Source organism: Pecten maximus, chromosome 5, assembly GCF_902652985.1.
Source record: "Pecten maximus chromosome 5, xPecMax1.1, whole genome shotgun sequence".
NCBI lineage: Eukaryota > Metazoa > Mollusca > Bivalvia > Pectinida > Pectinidae > Pecten > Pecten maximus.
The window spans coordinates 18,808,795-18,827,879 of record NC_047019.1 but is presented as its reverse complement, the minus strand read 5'-3'; the positions used below and the strand labels follow the sequence as shown (position 1 = coordinate 18,827,879).

The 19,085-nt window shown below is 36.0% G+C and overlaps 2 long non-coding RNA genes across 2 annotated transcripts in view; one reads left to right on the top strand and one right to left on the bottom strand.

Moving 5' to 3' along the window:
* Nucleotides 1-6,645: 6,645 nt before the first annotated feature.
* Nucleotides 6,646-8,073, bottom strand: LOC117327412. The gene is made up of 2 exons (XR_004532632.1): nucleotides 7,815-8,073; nucleotides 6,646-7,424 (listed from the first exon to the last, which is right to left on the bottom strand). It is a non-coding gene; the product is annotated as an uncharacterized LOC117327412 (long non-coding RNA).
* An 8,416-nt stretch (nucleotides 8,074-16,489) lies between these two features.
* The window catches only part of LOC117327411, a 43,615-nt gene continuing 41,019 nt past the window's right edge, over nucleotides 16,490-19,085 (top strand). Inside the window, exon 1 of the long non-coding RNA XR_004532631.1 lies at nucleotides 16,490-16,719. This is a non-coding gene — a long non-coding RNA (uncharacterized LOC117327411). The remainder of the gene's footprint in view (nucleotides 16,720-19,085) is intronic.

The window sequence follows — 19,085 nt, the reverse complement described above, 5'->3', positions numbered from 1 at the left end:
GTAAGTAATTGCTCTCGTTTATTCGAGTTTGAGTTAGACATGTCTCATATCGGTATTCACTATCGTAACCACACTCTCTATTGTAAACTATTGTAATCTTACTCACTGTTATAGCCATCACCCCCACAAGTATATTTGGTATTTTCAAAGGATGGTTTAGATACTTTTTTGCACTACACTTTTAAAGTGAAATAGCACAATAAACTGAATCTAGGCTATATCCCATTTGTTCTTCAATGATTACCGAAAACTAATATACACTATAGTATACAGAAGTATATAGATGTCTTTACTAGAATGAAAGTGTCTTCTCACATCCAAATAACATGTCAATGAATGAGTTTTTTGTTTTTGTGTCGAAAATGAGTGTGATGTTTTGTTCTGGCTAGATGGTAATTACTGTCTAACGTATTTATTTTTATGATTGTAACATCTCCTAAAATTTAAATACAATACAGAAGCTGGCAACCTCTGAAACCGCTTTAATTCTGAAAATCCACGAAGCGATCCCTTTTAGGCCCTCTCTATCAGCCCCAAAGGACCTAGAGGATCAAAACCAAACAAACACATACACAAACACAAATTTTATTAACAAAAAAAAAACAACAAAAAACAAAAAACAAAAGCAAAAGAATGTTAGATTGAAGTTTTGGTCATTTTTTCCAAAGATAAAATGCGAATCCACAATATCTTCAACAGCAAACTGCAATTAGAGGCATTATAATTCAGCGAAACGGTTTCAGTGCGACACCAAAAGAAGATTACTGGTTAATCATTACGTTAACAGATATGCCGTTCGAGCGTTGATAATCTGAACTGATAAGACATTCTTCAAATAATAAACACTTCATTCGATTCCAATGAAGAGTGTATGAAAGTTTTATTGGCAATTTGCACGCAAAGAGAATGCAATTCATAATCCAACATGAATTACAGACATAATATGACAATCGGAAACGATTTTGAGTTACAAGTGTAAGACATTACAAGCCTGAGGAGTTTAAATATAGCCAGATTGTGATACAAATACAAGGTCTGGAAAAAATCGTTAAATTAAGAAATATATCAAATAGTTATGTCAGAAACTGAATGAATTCTTCTTTATTCCCTCCTTTTTATTGATAAAACTGTTTGGCTCTCTGGTTTTTTTTATCCCTTCTTCTTTCTCTTCGTTACAGTAATCAGAGACATTTTCAGAACGCTGAATTGTGATCCATGTGGTGTTATTCTACTAAATACTCAGTCTTATTTTAAGGATATAAAAGATTCGATGACAGTTTGTTTACGTTAAGTCATGAGAATGATTTAATTTCGGATCGACAACTTAATTTTGGTGACCGTTATCTTCCGCCAGACTATTGCCATACCCATGGGAACAAACTGCCACTCTGTTGGCAGACATGCTTTTGTTTTCATACGAAGCCCATTATATTGCAGAGCTTTTTAGAAGAAAGACCTTGCAAAATCCTTCAATTTCACCTATAGGTATATTGTTGTGTTATCGTTAAATTTCCAATCGACCATGTCGATCGGATACTTGAAATCAAGGACATTACAGACTCTTCAACATCAGCCGCTTACGTCGATCCTTTCTTACAGCATAGCCAAAAGGGACAGCTTACATGTTAATTTTGTTAATCGCTGGATAGCACCATTATTGTTTCTTCTACCTGTGGTGTTACATGTCCTAGGTGATAAACTATTCACTGACTTACCATTATCATAATTTCCTTGACAGATGTCGTCTACTGACAATGACATCAACAACTCTATGTTTCGTCAGATTCAAATTGAGGAAGACAATGGAAAAGTTGTGTGTCGCCGTTATAACCTCCATTGAAAATGTTCCTTATGCGATATTAAGTCAGAGGTGTTTGATGTTTGATGATATGCCCATTGGTTCCGTTGTCACCACCCAAATTATCATTTGAGATTGTCATTTATCCCGAATTTGACCTAGAATTGTATGGCGGTTTTTAGTTAGAATTGTGGTTTCGTTATTATGTCGGTATTCTTTGTTGGGTCAAGTTGTGGTGCTAGATCTGTAATACTCCCAGCACAAAGCTGACAATCAGTCTATCTATGACCAATTGCCAAACCTTTGTGGCAACCGCATGGTATGAGTATAATTTGTTAATCTGCAGTCAACAGCATACTTAACATAGTTTAAATAGTTCTTTGCATAAAATAAGATGTCGATATCCTTTTAAGTATTATAGAGAGGGAACATCCATAGGATTTGTTTGCCGTCCATTTCATATTGTATCTACGACTTTTACAATAAGATATGACATGAACAGAGAACATCATTGAATGCTCCGCAACAGTGTGTGACGTCTTAGTCCAGCCTATTTACAGCACAAAACTTACTTCCACTATACTTCCCGTGAATACTTGTTCAGCTGCACCACTCTACCAGCTTACTTTCAGCTAATATGCAATCTCTGGTATCGAATGAACTCACGTTTACAGGGACGGTGGCCAGCCTAATCCTACATATAATCATCGATCATTCCAAACAGATTTAATGGATATGTATATAAATAGGAGATAGGGAACGTTCTTCATAAAATAACATACAGCAGGCGATATATCAAACAGCTAGCACGATCATCATTGTCTGTTCCACACAATCATCTCGTGTTCTGCATCATTTTATTAACTTGGTACAGATATGTGCAGTTTGTTTTGTAACATGTCACAGCTGATAATTAATTTAAACTCTTGTTTGGAAGTAATAAAATTTTGGTTGCCGTAGATCGTGAGTTCGAGGCCATGTCAGGGCACGAGCCATGAAGTTGTCTTCCTTCGTCAATTGTGTTACTACATTTTTGTATGTTTATATAAACAAAATTAAATATACACATTTATTTTATCTTAATAGGAGTACCTCAATCTTAAAATGCTTAATGTTATAAGTTAAACGATGTTAACGACTTGCGGATTCCCTGTACGAAAGATCTCAAACGAAACATTTGGAATACTCCGTCATAAAGCTTACATGCATGCGACAAACCAATACCTAAAGAAAAAACCCAAATATTAGATAATTGTTCATTATATCAATCATGCTTATGGATATCAAAATCATTCAACATGTCATTACATTTGTAAACGTAAGTCTTACAATTATCGCATCGAGTGTATAATATGCGGTCAAAGTTAGGTGTCAATGTTACTTTAGGAAAATAATAATACTATTCCTGACATAAATTTGTAATGTACCTATTATGATAATTATTTTCATGTGTATATTATAATTTGACTAAAAACCAGCAACAGTAGCATAAAAACAAACAATAGATTGACACAGAAACCATTAAAAAATACAACGCCAAATGTTCCGGAATATCAAGCGTATTCTGTTTAATCGATGGTACAAGCTATTTAGATATAGTTCAAATCAAGGTTATTTCACGTTCTCAAAATAAGGACTAGGATTTTGACAGTGGAACAACATATTTTATATCGTCTTCTGCTCCATCGACGATGTTCCGATAGTTAATCACTGGCCCTCTACCTCTGGGTTTAGAGTTCGAAACCAACGTGGGGCAGTTGTCTGGTACTGACCGTAGGCCGGTTTTTTTTTCCTCAAGGTACTCCGGCTTTCCACCTCACAATTCTGGCACATTCTTAAATGACCCTGGCTGTTAATAGGACGTTAAACAAAATAAACCGAACCATATTCCAATATAATATCACTGAGCGAGGGGAAGTTTTCTTTCAGCAGTTGTATGCAACAAATATTTACCCAATCTCTGTTAATTGTTTTAACACTTTTACAAGAAAACAATTCTGTAAGTTTATAGGTACACGGAAGTCGTTAATGATACTGTTTAGTGTGTTCTTCTTAAAGGGTTTTGGACACATAGGGTATATTTCCATTTTCTGTTAGCCCGACCCCATAAATGTTGGCTGACACAGGTTTCACCTCGCCTTACAAAGCTGTTTATCTATTTTAGGCCAGTAGGGGGATATTGCTGCTGGCTGAAATTTTTTAATGAGCTAGGTGGTCACGTGGTCCGTCGCGTCATCTGGTTCACCTCACCAGTATCACTAGGCTAGAATCTGCCTTGTTATATGCATTTATAGAGGGAAACTTCAAAGAGCCCCATATTATTTTGTAAACATTGAAAGCAATGACAGTGAATGTCCTGATTTTATCATCTTACATGTTTAGATTTTCTTTCCACACCTCATGTCTGTAATTGTATAATCAAAATAGTAGACCAGCGGACAATATCATATAACCTTGGTAATTTACTAATATAACATGTCATCTTTTTATTTTTTTTATTTTAAAAACTCAAACAATGGCATATACACTATAGGTCTACTTATATATGTGATATATACATCTCTGGTCTACTATACAGAGAGGTGACAAAATGATCTCACTTGTGCAGTCTTTTTACGGTGATTAATTTTCCTAGCCTTGTTAACCATTTTATTTTTGGCATAATTTGATAAGATTTTGTACACTTTTAAGAACATGTTTTACCCTTTCCTGACATAATATTAACATAAAAATATCCATTTCTTAATTTTGCAAGATAAAGATTTGATAACAATGCAGTAGTTTGAAATACAGTTGTCAACCTGATGTAATTTAATTAGATAGTACGTAATCACAGAACTGATTTTTTTTTTATCTAAGACGATACACAGGTTTTTTTGTACATTGAACTTTAAGGATTTCCTTTGTACATATTAAATCAAGATTTTTTAAATATTGGTTGAAATTAAAGCGTCCAGATAATTTTTTACTCAAAGCATGTTATGATGACATGTTGGAAACTAAGATCCTTGGATTCTTTATTTAAATCAGGAACTTTGAACTGTCAGTTTTGGGTAAATGTTTGAAGAAATCAGTTACTGTCCTGATCAATTTTACAGTAATGTATTCAAACAACGTCCTTTTTTGACAATTTCCTTAAAGAATTTTTTATGAAGGTTATGAAGGAAATGTATTTGATGTGGTGAAAATGTTACGCAGACATTCGTATTGATTTGATTAAATCATATCATTTTAAATACTCTAGTATGTTTAACGTATTCAGTTACTCAAAGTAGAAAATATAAAATAAATGAACAATTTAGGAAAATATTTATCACTAGCAAATAAACTAAAGGAAAGATTTTTTTATAAGATTTTAATTAGAATATATTCATTTTTAATGATTATTTCTCTGTTTCCCTGTAACAAATCTGACAAATTAGCTTATTGAATTATAAATCATGTAAGAGTGGATGCCTTTGTCCATTAATGTTATATACTATTTTATCCAATAAGTTGTAAAACTTATGAAATAAAGTTGAATTGAATACAGTTGTTTGATGAATAACGGGATCATCACTGGAGTACATGTAACCAATTCACTGTTGTAACCCAATATATTATTGTAAAGTATTCCCACATCACAAAACCTTTGGTAGTTAGTGTGTAAATAGTGATTTAATGCGACACACATTTGAGTGTTTGTAACGTTAGTTAAACTATCATCTCGGCAGCAGTGAACCTGTGACGTAGGAGGCTGACCGACCTCGTTATCAGAATGTTTTGCATATAGGTCAGTTGTCCAGATGGACCCATACCATGCCCTGTATCTCAGCGTGTATATATTTGACTGGCTTTTCAGAAAACCAACCTATAGACAACTTTAACCTTTTTGTGTCTAAAACCCTTTAAATAAGAAAAGTACTAAATGTACTTCATCCTCAACATCCATCTTACTGTACAAATTCTGGGAATGCTATACTAGCGCCAAGATTCTATATAGACCCTTCTTAATATTGCCTCATGAATGTTCATGTTTAAACCAGAACGAGGCTAAGTGAGGAAGCGTCCCTAGTAATGTGCAGCTATGGCTACATCATACAGTGATAGAGATTTAGATTTAATAACTTCACTTACGTTTTCATTTATTGAAAACTATATCCAAGCACAAAAACAAAACAAAAACCAAAAATCCTCTGGACAGGAGAGCATGAATAAAGGACTGAAGTGTTTAAGCGAAGGAAATATACAGTATATATATTCCTAGGTTCAGGTGTAGTGGTTGTCGAAATTCAGTGCCTGGTCTGTCCACTTTTATTTGTCAAGGCCAAGCAACATTAAAATGTTGGTACTCATCCCTTTACTAACACTGCCACATGTAATATATATGGGATGTCAGAATGTCTGAGGACAAGAAACAAATAATTACATAAAGGGGATGCCATTCCTAAACCTCATTATCAGCATCTCGAATTGCTCTCCCCTCGTTGCCTTAGGGACTGTACTTGGGCCCAGTCTATTTACATTTCACAGCTGCCCCTCACTGATCCTACCTTGTCATTAATTTCATTTTAATTATAGATAAGCATTTATACAAACAAAAAGGCTTATCCCAAACTGCACCTAGTCCTTGCAGCTCTTTAGGGTCAGTCATCTAAATAGAAAATGGAGACCTTATTTACTCAATTAAGCACCCAGTATACTAGACTTGTACATGACCAGAAATGGAAAACAGATTATTCTACCTGTATATATTATGGAACTCATGACTTTTAAACTCATTTTATAGTAAAACCAGTCGGAAAGGTTGTGAAGTAACAGGGAAATGCTACCGTTTCCAGAGAAAAAAAATGACTCGCCACATCAAATCAATGTAAATATATCAATGCATTTATTTCGTGTCGTTCACTTTTGATACAGATAACCAATACATACAACGTTTGCCATGACGTAAACATAATGTATTATTTATAAGGATATCATAACTCCATTACAGGTGAGTTTAGGTGATATCAACACTCTTGAAGTGAGTAAGGCTGTACCAGCTTGCGAAATTCAAGATTATAAGTCAAAGAGCTATCCCAGTTGAAATTGCAAAGACATCTCGGCCACAAACTTGGCAAGTCCCAAGAGGGGAGAAAATCTGAAAACAACCTCATTCAACCCCATTCGTGGAGAAAATGTTAAATGGGACACAAAGTATGGAAGTCTATCTTCAGTACCACTTGATTTATTGATTCTCTCTTCTTTAACACAAATGAACGTACCAGCGGTAGAATCAAAATTTGGTAAAATACCACCATGCTCTCTTTTGGGTGTTCAGCAAAAATTAGAAAAGGAGTACTAAAGTATGTTTTAAATATATTTTATGAAAATGGAACACTCAGATCTTGTTTTAATAATCAGAAATTAGAGAATCATCTGTTGAAAATCTATTTACACAAATGTTTTCAATGCTAAACTGCTGACGTAAGCATGTCAACTCTTTCTCCTTTTCAGACAGTTGTTCTTCAAGATTTTTATGTTGTTTTTGGCTGTTTCCAACACTGTCTCTATTTTTCTCCTTTTTGTCCTGCTTTCTTCTGATTCTGTGTTATCTTTACTACACTCTTCTTCCACTTGTGTCTCAATACACATGGCCTCATCACTGTAACATAAAGAACATGTATACACTACATGCATATTAAAGGTATATGTATGTAATAACTGTGTTATAATCAGGTGCAATTTAAATACATATCCATATTTACTATATTAAATAATGTTTTTGTATCAAAATTCATATCTATAATATACGTATATATATATACATGTTATATATATAGCAACCTGCACATTTACTATGATATTTACGGTATTAAACTGAACACTTATATTATGTTTAATAAAATATTTTACGAAATACTTGAACTGCTTGCAATTGTTATTTTATATATGGCTTGACATGTACTGTTCACTTGCAGAAAAAAATAACAAGAAAAGGGAAAATGATTGACCATAGTATGTGTTTACATGTATTAGGTGAAGGCTAACCTACCTTGAATAATGGCCCTTCATCTCTTCTTATTTTTACAATCAACTGCTTTTTGATATCCTCATCTTTTGGAATATGGTGAAATTAATATAATCACCATAACTTCCATTGGATACACAATTTTGTGCACAATAATGTTGTTTGTTTTTGCTACATGTAGCTTGACTGGAAGCCATTGTGTATGCGTTGCTACGGTGGCTGTACTCACTTAGCCTCGTTCTGAGATAGGAATGCTAGGCATGCATATAATTTGAGAGAGGCCTATTAAGACTGTGTTCTTGCATTCGGAATTGGCTCAATAGCTTTTTAAACCTGAAATTAATCGGCTTAGTCAAATAGAACTGGGTACAAACAGGTTTCAACAAAATGCACTTGTACGAATACAATTTGGAAGATGCACCAAAAGCACTCAAAAATCTCGAATAAATACATCATGAACACGTCGAACAAACATTTGTAAAACATTATTCTCATTTAGTGCACATATTGGCTAATCCAAATATAATAAACCCCAGAATAGTTCATGTTTAATTAAAAAAAAACAATGAATTTCACAATAAGGTTTTCCGGTATCATTTTAAAATACAGTTGCCAGTATTTAATATTTTCAATCAATATATCGTAAACATAATGAATATCTCTCAGTTTCAAAGTAAACCATAGAACAAATAACTGTTTTCTGAACATTTAATAGATTTTTTTGTGGCGATTCATCATGTCCCTAAACTTCACACCCATAATTCAGTATACATGCAATATTGTTTCAAAGCCTCAATATTTCGTTATCTTGTACCTATATTGCATTCCTCTTAAAAACACTTTATTATGACATTAGTGATATCATTAATTTCATAAAGTGATTCTGTTCTAATATTAGATTATGTTCCATCTTTAATAATTTGTTGGAGGGTATTACAATTTTATTGATATGACTTTCTCTCGCAATATTGATGCATTTCCTCTCAGTAACAGCTTGTTCCCGGATATTAACATTGCGTTCACTGGCAATATTCCATCGGAAGTATCTTGTTTGAACGTATTGATAGTACATGTCCTCACAATATCTATCCTTACATAACTATGCATAAGAGTAATAGATAAGCGTACAGAGGTTACGGATATACGTACAGGTTTAATTCACATCCTTGCAAATATTTAAGGTATTTCGCAACTGATAATTCGGTGACCACTTATCACATTCAAGTAAAAATCCTTTTTTCTCCTACATTGTCGTATACCTTCAATGTCATATACCTACATTGTCATATACCTACATTGTCATATACCATCAAACTTAATCAAATATATAGACTCGTACAGAACAACACAAATCAAACTAAAAACGAGAGTAATCGTGAATGAAAAAAGAAATATAAGAACTCGTGTAAATATATAAGGAATACAATACCAGGTGAATCGTCATGGGCATCGTTAGCGACGACGCCATGTAAATCTGAGCTAAAGCAAGGTAGTGTCACGCGGAAAGAGAACAAATGTAATGAATAGTATATAACGAATATTCACACCCTGCCTACACTGCTTTGACGACGACCATCGGTCAGAATTCGTCCGTCCGTCCGTCCGTTGTCCAGAGCTACGTAATCGCAGTTACAGCGAATCCACCAATTCGAACGTCATACAGCATGTGCTCTAGTCCAAAATATTTGACCCGAGGTGGTGGTTATCATTAAGTGTTATAGTATTGCACGAGGCTGAAGACCAAGTGTAATATAGCACTTGTTGATTACCATCACCGGTAGGCAAATGTTCTGGACTAGAGCACAGTAAACCGTGGATTTTTTTTACATAGCAATAAAAAAGATAAGTCAGTAATATTCACCATTTTGATTGCGAACAGACCGAAGAATGTTCTAAGTGACTGGTTTATTTCCTCGTCGGATTTTTGGGTAATTTCCTGTAAACTTTATCCAGATGACTTTGAAATTTAACATAAATTCTTTCCGCGTGCTGTACAGCCTTTTTCGTATTCTTGCTGTCAGCAGCATCCCATAATTTCTCCAAATCGCTTTTCTCAACCAGACGAAATCTACCAACAGTGTCGTCTGCCATGCTTACTTTTGAAATAAACGTTCTTCAAACGCAGACGGCATATCGGAAATAAACCGCCCAATATTTCAATGTTATATTAACGCGTCTATACAACATTTCCGGAACGTTGGAATTATGGCATTTATTATATAGAACAAAGTCAGTTCATGTCATAAAAAAAATCCTCAATAGATAATGTTAGAACCATGTTAATTACATAACAAGTAGTAACCTTATAATTGTAACAAGCATCCTTATATATATTTTTTTTCTTTTCAATTTGAACAGAATGCCGACCCTTGCAACAAATCTACCATTTAACTTTCCTAGCTGCATACTCGTCGGTCACTTGACAAGTTCAGACCTCCGCTCAAACATTCGTCATTATCACGTTATCGTGGTGTTACAGCTTATGAATGAAATAATGATACAGAGATCATTGACCCGGTCAAGGATTCAATGATTGCGCCTATACGTTGAGGTTACCGGATCACCATGGTACGACAGCTTCCGTTGCCCCGGTCAGATAGTCCTAACTTTTCCACGTATCAGCGGAATGGCGATTAGGGGTATGATTGAGTAGATGTTGATCCGGGGCAAACACATACCTCGTAGGCTTACTGACGATCGACCAACGCTGATTTAGAAGGCATTAGGCACGATTTAAGTGTTAATCAGGCTAAATAAGGGCATATATGCTAACTCCGATACGGGACTTCATGTATACGTTCATGACAGCCGTACACGCTCCGTGAACTGGACTGATCAATGACCCCTGGCATACAGCACTCGTACGGTGCCAGTACTGTCAGATATAACTTTTAAAATAGTCACAGCCGTTATGAGTATCAAATACAGGTATATATGTGTCTGGAGTCTGATATGGCAGACAAAGCGATTCCTGAAAGATTTAGACAAAAAATACAACGTATGAATTGGGAACACAATAGGATAACTAAATATAACGTCATCAACGATAATTAAATTATATAGTCACTTATGATAAACTGTTTATTCAAGAATGGATATAATTATTTTGTATCTTCAATATCATATGAGATGTGGGATGATGGCTGAGGAAGTATTTTGGATATTACTAAATAAAATTCATATGGACAATTGTTTTCTACGGATGTATCAGCATCGCCTTATTGGATTCTTTCCCTCGTCATCGATCAACTCTTGTCGTCATTTCTAAAGATTTTTATTATTGATGATATTAATGATTATATGGGTCCTTATCAGAACAATAAAATGCTAATAAAATTCGTCTCGTTAATTATTGCTAAATAGGAACATTATTGCATGACATTTAAAAAAAAGTAGGTGGCAAAATCCGGAATTTAACTAACCGTATTGCATTATTTATAGTATCAACTCTACTTCCGTTTTATCTTTTAATGGAAGTTAATAAATTGACGTCTAGTGTTTAAAATAGACAAAAGTATGGTAATAAAGTTTTTATAACTTGGCTACATCCTTGTTAATAGTTTTGGTTTTTCATTCAACAGTCAGGATTAATTCGCATCTTGCATGAATTTCCATTGCAGACGAGTCTGAATCGAGATGTCGATGTCCCTAATGTTACACGGATGACCGGACAATATAATCGCCATGGTATATAGCTAACGTACTGGCATGCCATAACCTGGACACAAAATGCAACCCCATCCGGTCACGTCATAATAACTGGCAAAGGATAAGGCAGTCCTTACCACAGCACGTCTAAAGACAACCTCATGCATAAAGCAATAAAATATATAATTTGGATTATTACGGTATGAGGGGAGGGTACCTATATTTTTCTCGCTCAGGCGAACGTTTATTATGAGGCTATTTTAGTGTTAGGCGAGATATCGGAAAGAAGGACATTAAAAAAACGGAAGAAATGATTTTGGGAAAAAGAAGAAACCGAAGAAAACGATATAGCACGTGGAACAGTACGAATGCATTAACAGAAATTGTTATTTCGCTCAAGATCAATTAACTGATACAATTTGCGAACAAAAATGGTTTAAACGTGTCACATGGTGATGGAGAACATGCTTAGTGTGACCAATGGGCGGTACAGAAAATAAGCTTGACCACCATACATTGACCACTACATCAGCTGATATCACGCAAGGGATTACCTTGACACAAGGAGTAACCTTGATCTTTGACAGGACACCCGAGCCCAAACGAACTCGACGGAAGTACGACTGGGCCAGCGGCTGAATATCTCGCCGTAGTCTGTGATGAGTAAGCAACATAATTACTTCTCTGTGATGTTAAATAAATAATAAAAAATGTCAATAACACGATCTTTCGATCAGATATATTTTCTATACACATCAACTGACTCGGTTTTAAAACATTAAAAAATATATATGGAAGTAGAAAGATTTCATTTACTTATGTTGTTTTAGAGTATCAATCGATAACCGCAAGTTTCTTATTTACGGAAAATACCGAAAATTCTTGGTTTATTGAATATACATCTAGATCAATTACGCTTTATAATCCAAATCTTACTTCTTACTGTTTTATATGAATTAATGTATTATTCTGTCCCAGGATAGTGTGTTAAGGTTTTAGCGTCCTTTAGACAACAACTAGTGTCGTACGAGGAAGACTCGGTAGTGATATTGTATATTTGACTACCGATAGTATTATATATAGTATACCTCATGTATCTAAAACAGTGAAACCAAAACAACTCCATTATCATGAGGTTCCCGCGGTCATCCATTTGATTGGTTCAGGTGATTTAAAATTGACCAATCGCGGGTCTGATGATATCATATTTATCAGAGGTTGCTGATGAATTGCGACTGGTCAGGTTTATCTTTCCTGGATTTTGACCATCAAGTTCAATATGTAGCTATAGTAGAAGGGATATTTTACGGCAATGCCATATAAGATCGGTGTGCCAAATCTACGTCACATAATATCGAAGTAAATGCAGTAATTTTTACATTGATTTCGATTCATTTCACACATTGCCATTGAGTCAGAACGCTTCAATAAGCAGTTGTCATTTAGTCAGAACACCCCAATAAGCAGTTGTCATTTAGTCAGAACGCCCCAATAAACAGTTGTCATTTAGGCAGAACGCCTCAATAAACAGTTTCAATTTAGTCAGAACACCCCAATAAACATTTGTCATTGAGTCAGAACGCCCCAATAAGCAGAGGTCATTGAATCAGAACGTCGCAATAAGCAGTTTTCATTTAGTCAGAACGCCCCAATAAACAGTTGTCATTTAGGCAGAACACCCCAATAAGCAGTTGTCATTTAGTCAGAACGCCCCAATAAACAGTTGTCATTTAGGCAGAACGCCTCAATAAACAGTTTCAATTTAGTCAGAACACCCCAATAAACATTTGTCATTGAGTCAGAACGCCCCAATAAGCAGAGGTCATTGAATCAGAACGTCGCAATAAGCAGTTGTCATTGACTCAGAGCGCCTCAATAAGCAGTTGTAATTGAGTCAGAACGCCTCAATAAGCAGATGTCATTGAGACAGAACGCCTCAATAATCAGTTGTCATTGAGTCAGAACGCATCAATAAGCAGATGTCATTGAGACAGAACGCCTGTATCAGCTGTTGTCATTCAGTCAAAACGTCTCAATAAGCAGTTGTCATTGAGTCAGAACGCCTCAATAAGCAGGTGATATTGAGTCAGAACGCCTCAATACGCAGTTGTCAGTGAGTCAGAACGCCTCAATGAGCAGTTGTCATTGAGTCAGAACGCCACAATAAGCATTTGTCATTGGATCAGAACGCCTCAATAAGCTGGTGACATTGATTCAGAACGCCCCAATAAGCAGATGTAATTTAGTCAGAACGCCTCAATAAGCAGTTGTCATTGAGTCAGAACGCCTCATTATGTAGTTGTCATTAGTCAGAACGCCTCAATAAGCAGATGTAATTGAGTAATAACTTCTCAATAAGCAGGTGACATTGAGTCAGAACGCCGCAATAAGCAGTTGTTATTGAGTCAGACCGCCTCAATTGAGCAGTTGTAATTGAGTCAGAACGTCGCAATAAGCAGTTGTCATTGAGTCAGAACGCCTCAATAAGCAGATATAATTTTAGTCAGAACGCCTCAATGAGCAGTTGTCATTGAGACAGAACGCATCAATAAGCAGGTGACATTGAGTCAAAACGCATCAATAAGCAGTTGTCATTTCCTCAGAACGCCTCAATAAGCAGATGTAATTGAATCAGAACGCCTCAATAAGCAGGTGACATTGAGTCAGAACGCCTCAATATGCAGATGTCATTGAGTCAGAACGGCGCAATAAGCAGTTGTAATTGAGTCAGAACGCCTAAATAAGCAGTTGTCAGTGAGTCAGAACACCTCAATGAGCAGTTGTCATTGAGTCAGAACGCCCCAATACGCAGGTGACATTGATTCAGAGCGCCCCAATAAGCAGATGTAATTTAGTCAGAACGCCCCAATAAGCAGTCGCCATTGAGTCAGAACGCCCCAATAAGCAGTTGTCTTTGAGTCAGAACGGTGCAATAAGCAGTTGTCATTGAGTCGTAACGCTGCAATAAGCAGTTGTCATTGAGTCAAAACGGCACAATAAGCAGTTGTCATTGAGTCAGAACGCCCCAATAAGCAGTTGTCATTGAGTCAGAACGCCCCAATAAGCAGATGTAATTGAGTCAGAACGCTTCATTATGTAGTTGTCATTTAGTCAGAACGCCTCAATAAGCAGATGTAATTGAGTCAGAACGCCTCAATAAGCAGTTGTCATTGAGTCAGAACGCCGCAATAAGCAGATGTAATTGAGTCAGAACGCCTCAATAAGCAGATGTAATTGAGTCAGAACGCCTCATTATGTAGTTTTCATTTAGTCAGAACGCCTCAATAAGCAGATGTAATTGAGTCAGAACGCCTCAATAAGCAGGTGACATTGAGCCAGAACGCCGCAATAAGCAGTTGTCATTGAGTCAGAACGGCGCAATAAGCAGTTGTCATTGCGTCAGAACGCCTCAATGAGCAGTTGTCATTGAGTCAGAACGTCCAAGTTAGCAGTTGTCATTGAGTCAGAACGCCTCAATAAACAGTTGTCATTGATTCAGAACGCCTTAATAAGTAGTTGTCATTGAGTCAGAACGCCTGAATGAGCAGTTGTCATTTAGTCAGAACGTCCCAGTTAGCAGGTGACATTGAGTCAGAACGCCGCAGTAAGCAGTTGTCATTGAGTCAGAACGCCTCAATAAGCAGATGTCATTGAGTCAGAACGCCTCAATAAGTAATTGTCATTGAGTCAGAACACCTAAATAAGCAATTGTCATTGAGTCTGAACGTCGCAATAAGCAGTTGTCATTGAGTCAGAAAGCCGCAATAAGCAGTTGTCATTGAGTCAGAACGCCTCAATAAGCAGATGTCACTGAGTCAGAACGCCTCAATAAGCAGGTGTCATTGACCCCCTTAATAGATACAAGTAGTGTTATCATTATTTCCTGTCGTGTATAAAACACGTGTCAGCAAATAGTCAACACTTTCTAGCATCACGTCATCAATCAATACTTCTTTCGTTTCCCTGATAATGACAACCGTCTCTCTCCTTTTATTCCGTACTATATCCCATCTACTCACTTTCCTCTCTTTTTCTCCGTCAGCTGAAAGGCCGTACGGCAGTAAAAGCGGGCGTAAAACCCGTTTAAAAAAAGAAATTAGAAAACAAAAACAAAAACATCTACAATTAGATGTGCTAGGCTCGATAGCGATTGATAAAGGCAATCGGAACACCTCGCCTCCGTCTGCGACTGTGATCGGGAGGCCTCCCGAAGTGATTTAAAACGTAATCGAACGGGAAATGTGACGTGACCACCAGTATTTCACGGTAAGTAGCACGCGGAGTTTCCCCGCTGTTAAATTAGGGACCGTGACACGAATAGTACTTATCATTAATGCAAAAAGTCACGTGACCACAACTAATTAACCTACATACACCTATGTGCTCTGGATAAGTACCCATGGACTAAGATCAACGGTACATATCGTTTGAACACCAGTGCTTAATAAAAACGTGTATAGCGTAAGTGTGTATGTTATGTTTCAAAATCGTATTTCTGCTTATTATTATTAATCCTCTTTAGGAAAATAAAAGTTCCCATTTAGAACAAAGATGTTTCTTACTGAAACAGATACATTTCTGACATAAATAGTTGTGATTGAAGCGCGCTATTTTTCTAATCGAAATGTATGCGGTCTAATTGAAATGTGTGAATTTCTCAAATCATGTTTACCAAATACTACACCTATACACAGTACCTATTATAATGGATATAATTTGCTTTGTCATATATTGGAGTGACATGGTGTTTTCAGACATGTCCGTGTACGTATATCTGATAGCATTGTTCATTAAAATCTTTTAGTGTACTACTACAGGTATCACAGAGTGTTAATTGCTACCAATGTGTCAATTATATAAAATGGCTGTTTTAAAGGATACCGCGCTCCAATTTGTAAGTTTAAAACGGATAAGACGCAACAAAACGTTCTTGATATTCATATGTTAGAAATACATTGTATCTATAAATAGCATCAATGCTCACCAATATGAGCCTATATTTACCGAATGTAAACAAATACTCCATGTAAACAAACGTGCGTAAACGCCATGAGCGACTGACAGCAGGCAGTAACGGCTCTCCATAGTTAAGCTGCAATGCGATGGATTAGATCTTTCCTTCAGTGCAGCTCCGGTTGTAGGGACGCAGGACCTATTTGCAGCTCCCTCCCGTCGAGTGAATGCACGTGAATATTAATATAAAAATCATATATATAATATCAAATGACCAATCAATAGGTCCAAAAACACAGAACAGTACGGATCGAATGATAAACGACGGGTGAGTCAAAGTATTTAGTATATTTTTGCATGTTATTCTTATTACATTTTTTCTAATTATTTGAATTTAGTTAATGTTAACGTATTGCATGAACTCTTTGTTATTGTTGTAAACAGTGATCCAGTCGCAAAAAAAGCTGAGGTGGCTAATATGCACGCAAACTGACCACTGTAATCAGATTTGACCTCAGGTGACCAGAGGGGATCTGAACTGAAGTGAACTTAATCTATATGATATTACATATTTATAACTGTATGGAAAACATTATATTGAATATAGCAATAATATTTATATGAGCATGTTCTCATTTACAGGAAACAACTTTGCAAAAAATAAAAGAGAATTAGTATTTTATATTGACAAAAATTGTTCCCCCATTGTGGGGCCCCTAGACTGGTCAGCGATAATCTCGCGGTTGGCTGATATAACAGCTGAGAGGCATGTAAGCAGATTCATATTGACCCCCTCCGTCCACTGGTCTCGCCTAACAAAGCCCCATCTGGGAATTGTAGTTGTAAACAAAAATAAATACTCTTTGTATTAGCTTGTGTCCGGTGAACGTCGAATGTCAGTGGCCTTCAGCGGTCAGTGAGCAGCTGATGATTACGTAACAAGGTGGACCAACAGGTCAAAGGCGGTAATCACATAAAGTCCGGCCATGCTCGCGAAGCATGCTATCAATGTATACGATATGTACAGAAATTACCAGGTCTATGTTCAAGTTTAATTTTATTTTGTGTTATATTTAATAATATATCTAATCAATTTGATCAATACCATGCAAATTATTTGAAAAAAAAAAAATGCATATTGACATAAAACTGAGAAATTAAATAAAAGCCCTGAAAAGATACGTACTAAAATGTACTTTGATGTTGTATGAGTGAATAACCATAAGACAATGATATATTTGTAGGATGACCACCGAAACCCCAACCTATACCTCTGACTCTGAATTACTAACCCATGGTTATATTATTTATATATATGGACCATGGGTTGGGGACGTCGTGCCAAGTCCCTGTGGTCTGGGTCCATGTCCAAGGGTGTCGGTTGATTTTAATTAATGTGCAACGAACTTTAACAACACAAGCCTTGCTGTTCCTTTACATCCAACAATTGTTTGCTTACAGTTCGTCTTGTATATTTGTACAATCGTATCGCATTGTACTTCACACATGTACACCCATCCTCTTGTCTTATGATCAGCGTCACCTATAATGACGTAGAGTAAGGGTACGTAATTTCGCACAGTACGTAAATTCGCACACCTGACGATTTTTTTGCGTTTTTCCTCCAGGTGGTCGAGGACTGTGCTTTTTTGTTTATATGTTGACTAATGCCAACCTTTAGTGAAACATTTGCCATTTTAAGTACATCTTTTCAGATAAAGTTCGTTTTGAAAACAAATTTTAACTGATACGACTCACTTCCGATAAAATTGATACCGGATGATTATAAATATTTTTTTAAAAATAATCCCAGTTGTTGATTGGCATGTGAATTTGCAAATATTTAGGGAAAACATCATTTGATCAGATTATAAACAAAACTGAATACAAATCCACTAAAGTATATAACTAATAACAGCGCTGACCTGCAGACACCCCGTCATTTTCACCACCTTGTTTACATTACCTCCGTAGGTAGCGGTCATTATTTAAAGCAAAAATGGCGGTAAATGAACACTTTCCAATTTCACATTATTTTGTTTTCAAAGATTTTTTTAATCATGGCATGGGGCTTAATCTTAGTTTAGGATGTTGTTTGTATACAAAATGGCCAGAAACTATTTTTTACCAACAAAATTAAAGAAGTTAGATAGGTGTACGAAATTACGTTCCTGATCGTCTTCAAACCCAGCAATAAACACAAGTTAACAACAGCTCCCATGCGCAGTGATACGTGTGCGCATATCAGGTTGCACACATGTATGTTACGAAGCATTTGTACATCTAACAATGTGAGGTATTCTTTCCTGATTTGGAATTGATTTGATGGAAATGTATTTAAATACATACCGAAAGTATGCGAAATTACGTACCCCCACTCTATGAACCGGAACAGCTCTTTAAAGTCTCCCCCATTGGCTGATTATATTTGATCGGTGAAGTTTGGAATTTTCCTTATCTTAACTTGATCCCAGCAGGCATTTTTGACTCTAGTGATAGTTTGAAACACTGGATTCGTTTAATAATCTAAAACATCTGCCGTTTGCGACCTAACTGCTAAGAGTACATTGCAATCGAGATTAAGTCGCGATGCTTATTGAATTCAAATTGAGATGTTCGTTTTAAACAGGTATAGGGAAGGCTAAGGGTTGGGTTTTTATTCAAAACCATTGCTATATCTATATAGCTTAATCT